The 5,905-nt window shown below is 37.2% G+C and overlaps 1 protein-coding gene and 1 pseudogene across 2 annotated transcripts in view; one reads left to right on the forward strand and one right to left on the reverse strand.

The window, feature by feature from the left end:
- Nucleotides 1–5,905, forward strand: part of LOC101568704 — a 279,180-nt pseudogene that overhangs the window by 269,513 nt on the left and 3,762 nt on the right.
- The window catches only part of Taok3 (TAO kinase 3), a 218,409-nt gene that overhangs the window by 110,895 nt on the left and 101,609 nt on the right, over nt 1–5,905 (reverse strand). For both annotated transcript variants that reach the window (XM_004636228.2, XM_023720992.1), the window contains exon 2: nt 3,102–3,205. The gene's annotated coding sequence lies outside the window, so the exon portion shown is untranslated. The remainder of the gene's footprint in view (nt 1–3,101; nt 3,206–5,905) is intronic.

Below are 5,905 nucleotides of genomic sequence, written 5' to 3' on the forward strand. Positions count from 1 at the left end.
AAAAAAAAAAAAGAAAAACCAGGCAATTTATTATCAGGAGAAATCTTTGCAAAACATCTCTCATTATAGAGTTTGTATCCAGAAAATATAAGGAAACCTCAGTGCTCAATGATAATAAGCCACTTTTTAAATGGACAAAGTACTTAAATAGGTATTTCACCAACAAATATAACACTGGCAAAGGAGAGATGCCTAACTTTACTAGTTACTATGGAGACAAATTAAAACCATTGTGAAACTGGGTGTGGTGGTGCATACCTACAATCCCAGCACTCCAGAAGGCGGAGGCAGGAAGATGCAACTTGGATAATTTAGCAAGTCCTGTCTCAGGAAAAGGTGTGTGTGTGTAGCGGGGAGGAGGGGGCTTGTGATATAGCTCAGTGCAAGGGCCTTGGGTTCAACTGCTAGTACCAAAACCAAAATAAAACCCACACAAAACCAAGCCCAAGGAGATATTACTATATACCAATGAGAATGGCAAACATTAAAAAACTTGACCATACCAGGTATTGGCAAAGATGTGGGGTAAATGGATATTTCATATATTGCACGTGGGAATGTAAATTATGATCAAATACTTTCTACTAAATAGCTGGATTCTGAAAAAGTTAAGAACCTATCGCAAGGTGCAGCCATCCCCCTCCTCGATGTCCCCCCCCATGAAAGCCTATGACCCTGAGAAGCCCTGCACACCAATGTTCACAGCAGGTTTATTTTTAATAGCTGGAACTGGAAGCAACCCAAATGTCCATCAACAAATGAATGTATAAACAACCTGTGGTAAACGCAGACAATGGAATGTAAGTCAGCAATAAAATGAACTAGTGATACATGCCACAACACGGGTGCATCTTGAAATAATTACGTTGAGTGAAAGAAGTCAGACAAAAAGGAGCATATAATTTATGATTTCATTTATATAAAATTCTAGAATATAGAGAAAACACATTAGTGGTTGCCTGGGGACAGGGTGAGTGTGAGAATACTAGGTGGGAGGGATTAGAAAGGGGTAGAAGAGAGATTTTTAGAGTGATGGATGTGTTTATTACCTTCACCATGATAATAGCCATATATATATGCAAATGAAATGGGAAAAATTCTTTAGAATTTTTACCTTGTAACTGGGGAAGTTAAAAGGTATTCTTGAGCTGGGCATAGTGCCACATGCCTGTATAATCCCAGCTGCTATGTAAACTGCGGGGAGGAGGATGACAAATTCAAGATCAGTCTGGGCAACTTAGTGAGACCCTGTTTAAAATTCAAAGAAAAAGGAGGCTGTGGGCTGCTGATCCCTGGGTTCAATTCCCAGTACTGCAAAATATATGTATATTGTAATAGCAGAGAAGTGAGTACAAACTCACCCACAAACACAGAAGAGATAAACAGGAAATTCAAAAAGATATACCTGAAATCATTAGTGACATGAAATATGTGTGACTTCCTTAATAATCAAAGAAGCAAGAATTAAAACAAGATCCTTTATTTCATCCACAAAATGGGCAGAGTAACAGAAAAAAAAAAAAAGATACTTTTTGCCAAAAAATAAAGGAGAAGTTATTTTTATATAGTGCCAAAGGCATAGAATGGGTATGCCCTTTGGCCCAGGGATGCCGTTTCAGGAATTGATACAGGTAGTTTCTTTTTCGTTTTATTTTATTTTAGCATAAGAGATGGGGCATAAGCAGGAAGACCACAGAAAGGCTGTGAGAGAGGAGACAGGAAAGGTAGCTTCTTTAACCTAGGGATATGGACTTGTTTGAAGCAGGTGTTTTATCTGAAGGGATTTGGGGAAATTTTTTCTTTCTTCCTTTCTGCTTTTCTTTATTTCAAATTTTTTTTTAAATTATGTCACTTTTGTTATTACAGGAAAAGAGATATGAAACTGCTATAGTTTGTATGTGGAATGTCCCTCAAAGGCCCATCTATTGAAGGCCCATGTGGGCCACTCCTATAATCTAAGCTCTCTGGGAGGTTGAGGTGGCAGGATCACCACAAGTTCAGACTTGCAGAGACCCTGTCTTAAGAAATTAAAAAAGAAAGAAAGAAAGAAAGAAAGAAAAACCTTGGTCCTTATGGTAGTTGGGAGGTGGTGGAACCTTTCAGAGGTGAGGTCTAAGAAGAGGTGCTCAAGTCACTGAGGCTTGTCCTTGAAGGGGACTGTGAGACCCAACCCTTGCCCTTATCCTTGTCTTGTTTCTGTCACAGCCTCCTGCCATGGTGTGCTGCCTTACCACAGGCCAAAGCAACAGAGCCAGACAATCATAAGTTGAAGCCTCCAAAACTGCGAGCCAAAAGAAACCTTTTTTCTTTATAAGTTTATTATTTGAGGTATTTTATTATAGATAGCTGAATAATACAGAAACTATGTTATTTAAAATTTAATAATAAAAATACAAAAAAATCGTCATTTTTTCTGGGAAATTACTTGATAATAGGTATCAAGAAGCTTTAAGTAAGCCCATTTCTTTTGTTCAAGTAATTCTCCATGTTGTAAGCTACCATTGAGAGTAATGAAAATGGAAATAATTTGGAAGAAGCATATTAATAAAAGTATCTGAATTTAATTTGTATTTTTAACTTATATAACTTGTCTTACTTGTTTTGGTTTTAAGACAGGGTCTTGCTATATAGTTCAGGATGGCCTTCAGCTCACTATGTATCCCAAGCTGGTTTCAAACTCACAGTGATCTACCTGTTTCAGTCTCCCCAGTGCAGGGTTGCTATCATGTGCTGCTTGGCTCAATGTGCTTTTGGTTTTTTTTTATTTTTTAATTTTTTTGGCAGAAACAGGGATTGAACTCAGGCCCTTGTGCTTGCCAGGCAAGCGCTCATTCTACTGAGCTATCTTATCTCCCCAGCCCCTAAGTTAGTCATTTCTTTTCTTCCTTTTTTTTTTTTTTTTTTGTGGTACCGGGGGTAGAACTCAAGACCTTGCCAGGCAGGTGCTTATGCCACAGAGCTATCTCCCTAGTCCTCAGTGTGCTTTTATAATTTTTGCAAAGATAATAAAAATTGAACATGGAAAAAACATGACATAAAAAAATGACATGCAATTGTTATCATTTTTAGGAGAAAGCTAAGTCACAATAAATGCAAAATACCTTTTTGTGCGTGGTGCAAAGTACACTGTATCGGTCAGATTCATTTTAGCAGGAATCTTTTTTACTGCCTTTTATAACCTCAGTTATTAGTACGTATGGTGAACCTAAAGAGGAAAAAAAAAGATAAATGTATAATTAAAGGAGAAAAAGCAGGTAAACACTAGCTAAAACTGGTCATTGTGGTGCACACCTGTAGTCTCAGCTACTTAAAGAGGCTGAGGTGGGACGACTTGAGTCCACGAGTTCAGGCCCAGTCTGAGCAACACAGCAAGACCCCACCTCTAAAAAAATGAAGTCATAGCTGGCAATGTAGTAGTTTTAGATATTTACAAATGTGACATTGGGAAGTTGAAATTTTATCTTCATCTGTAGATAACAAATGTGAAAGATAAGATTTTTCACAACCCAGACATGGGCTACCCTTTCATAAGAAACATAAGGAAACAAATGTGTCATTAGATTTCAGAATCTATATTGAAGCTTCCACTGGTTTGTTAGTATCCAGGTAACTCAATAGAAGCTACCAGTAGACAGGATAATCTGACAGCTGTGGGTGATGCTACTGATTCTCTATCCGTAAGGCTTATACTTTCAATTGCTTCTCTAATAGGCATGATGGCTTGCATTGATTCATCTAACTTCTCTTTCCTACTCTTTCCTATAACCAATGTCCCACATTTTTTTGGGGGGGATGTTCACTTTCAAATTATCTATTAAAGAAATATATGACATATATACATATACAATAATTTAAAAAATCTATACTCCTGTCCACAAAAAGCCACATTAACAATTGTCATACTTTTTCCACATACATATTTACATATTTATTTCATGTCTATTTCTTTTGTTATGTAGCTGAGATCTACATACCATGTTATAATCTATCCTTTTAAAAAAATCTAACTCTGCATATATACATGCTGCTCTATCAAAAATATTAATGACTGCTTGATGTCTAGCTGCTGGAAAAGTCATAATCCATTCATAATCATTTCTTTATAATTGAAAACTAAGACTATATTTAACCTTTTATTGTAATTTGAAAGTTTCATTATGTGTTTGGAAGATGTTTGTGTTTATTACTCTTGTGTGTTTTAGGCACTGTCTTTGTGACAGATTTCTAGAAGTAGAGTTATTGGGTTAAAGAATACAGTCATTTAGGGGCTGGGGAGATGGCTCAGTAGGATAAGTGCTTCCCTCACAAGTGTAAGGTCCTGAGTTCAAGCCCCATTTCCACCCCCCCAAAGAAAAGAATAACTCATTTACATTTATGTGTCATTAAAAATTATTGACTTTCATTTTCACATTTTTCTTGATGAAGATAGCCCCACTTTTTCATGCTGTAATTATAAACTGTACCTTTTCATTATTTTTTGTTATTCTCTTGGATTCTTTCTGCGGCCGCAGAACGCTTCAGCTTAGCTGGGATCTAAGCCCTGCATGGATTTAGCAACGCATTGTACTCCAGCACTCACCAATCAATAGCTGCAGTGTCTACCTTGCTGTTCTAGTCACTGCAGCATCAATCAACTAAAGTATTCTTTATGACATTACATAAACAGTAGCAGCTAATTTCTAAGAAAATATTCTTAACCAGGGCATTTATTAACATCTTCACGCCCCAATTCATTTTAAAGGCAGGCGAGGTCAACTCCTAGAAAATAGCTTCTCCATACTAAGCCCATGCGTGCTTACTGTTCATCTTCTCTCCAAATGCTCACTCACTACTGTATCATTTTCTTCCAATGTATACTCCCTGCATCTCTGGCTGCACGTCTCTACAAATGCTCTAGAATGAATTTCCTAAGACTTCTAGGAATCAGCCCTTCCTTCTCCCTCTACAAACCACATTCCTGAAGTCACCTACTGAGCTGAGAGGACACCACTCTTCTACCATTTCACCGTCATCCTCCTTTCTTCATAAATGTCTCTTTCATCGATCGCATGAAGCTATCTTTTCCTGTTTCCCAAGTTATTTCTGCTATAATCTCTAGATGAACGTGGTCCTCTAGGATATGCTAAGTCCTCCGCGTGGTTGCAAGCTGCTAACTTAATTTCCGTCCCTGTAATGGTGGAGCTCTGTGCTGAGCCCCAGAGCTACATTTTAAATGTTTACTTAACTTCTCCCCTAAATGGCTTGCATACTCTTCATATCAACTTCTACTCTCTTCTGTTCCTGTCTTTCACGTCCAATTTATCTTCAATTCTGCTTAAAATATTTCTTTGTATGTGTTTCTCACTTGCCATTCCTGTGACATTCATTTTTCTCTCTCCTCTGCTTCTGTTCTTTCAGTCTGTAGTCTGTCTTTTCTAGGACTCATTTTAAAAACACTATTACCATACTAATCTTTCTAAAGCATAGTTCAGATAATATCACATCTCAGTTCAAAAACTTTCAAAGTTTCCCTCCTTCCTACAGTATACATAACATTACCTAACACTCAAAGCTGGCTTCAAGAGAGTGCTTTAACCTAAATTCTGAAACTCAATTTAAAAAAAGAATCACTATCTATTACATGTGCATACATAATTTACATTTCATTTCATACTCTATCTTTGCTTGTGTTGTTTCCCCCGCCTACTACGTCCAAATTCCAACTGCTCTTACAGTCTAGCAAATGTTACTTTTTCTATAAAATCTATCATTTTCTCTGGGGGCTTCAGTTTTTAAACATTAAGTATTAATACTTAATGGGTGTGAAGTGCTTCTTCAGAGCAACGTACATGGCTAAGTCCATGTTTAATTGATCCTTGTATCTTCAGTCATCTTTAAAAAAAACTGCTCTAGGGCTGGAGAGATG

Source organism: Octodon degus, unplaced genomic scaffold (assembly GCF_000260255.1).
Source record: "Octodon degus isolate 3935 unplaced genomic scaffold, OctDeg1.0 scaffold00079, whole genome shotgun sequence".
Taxonomy (NCBI): domain Eukaryota; kingdom Metazoa; phylum Chordata; class Mammalia; order Rodentia; family Octodontidae; genus Octodon; species Octodon degus.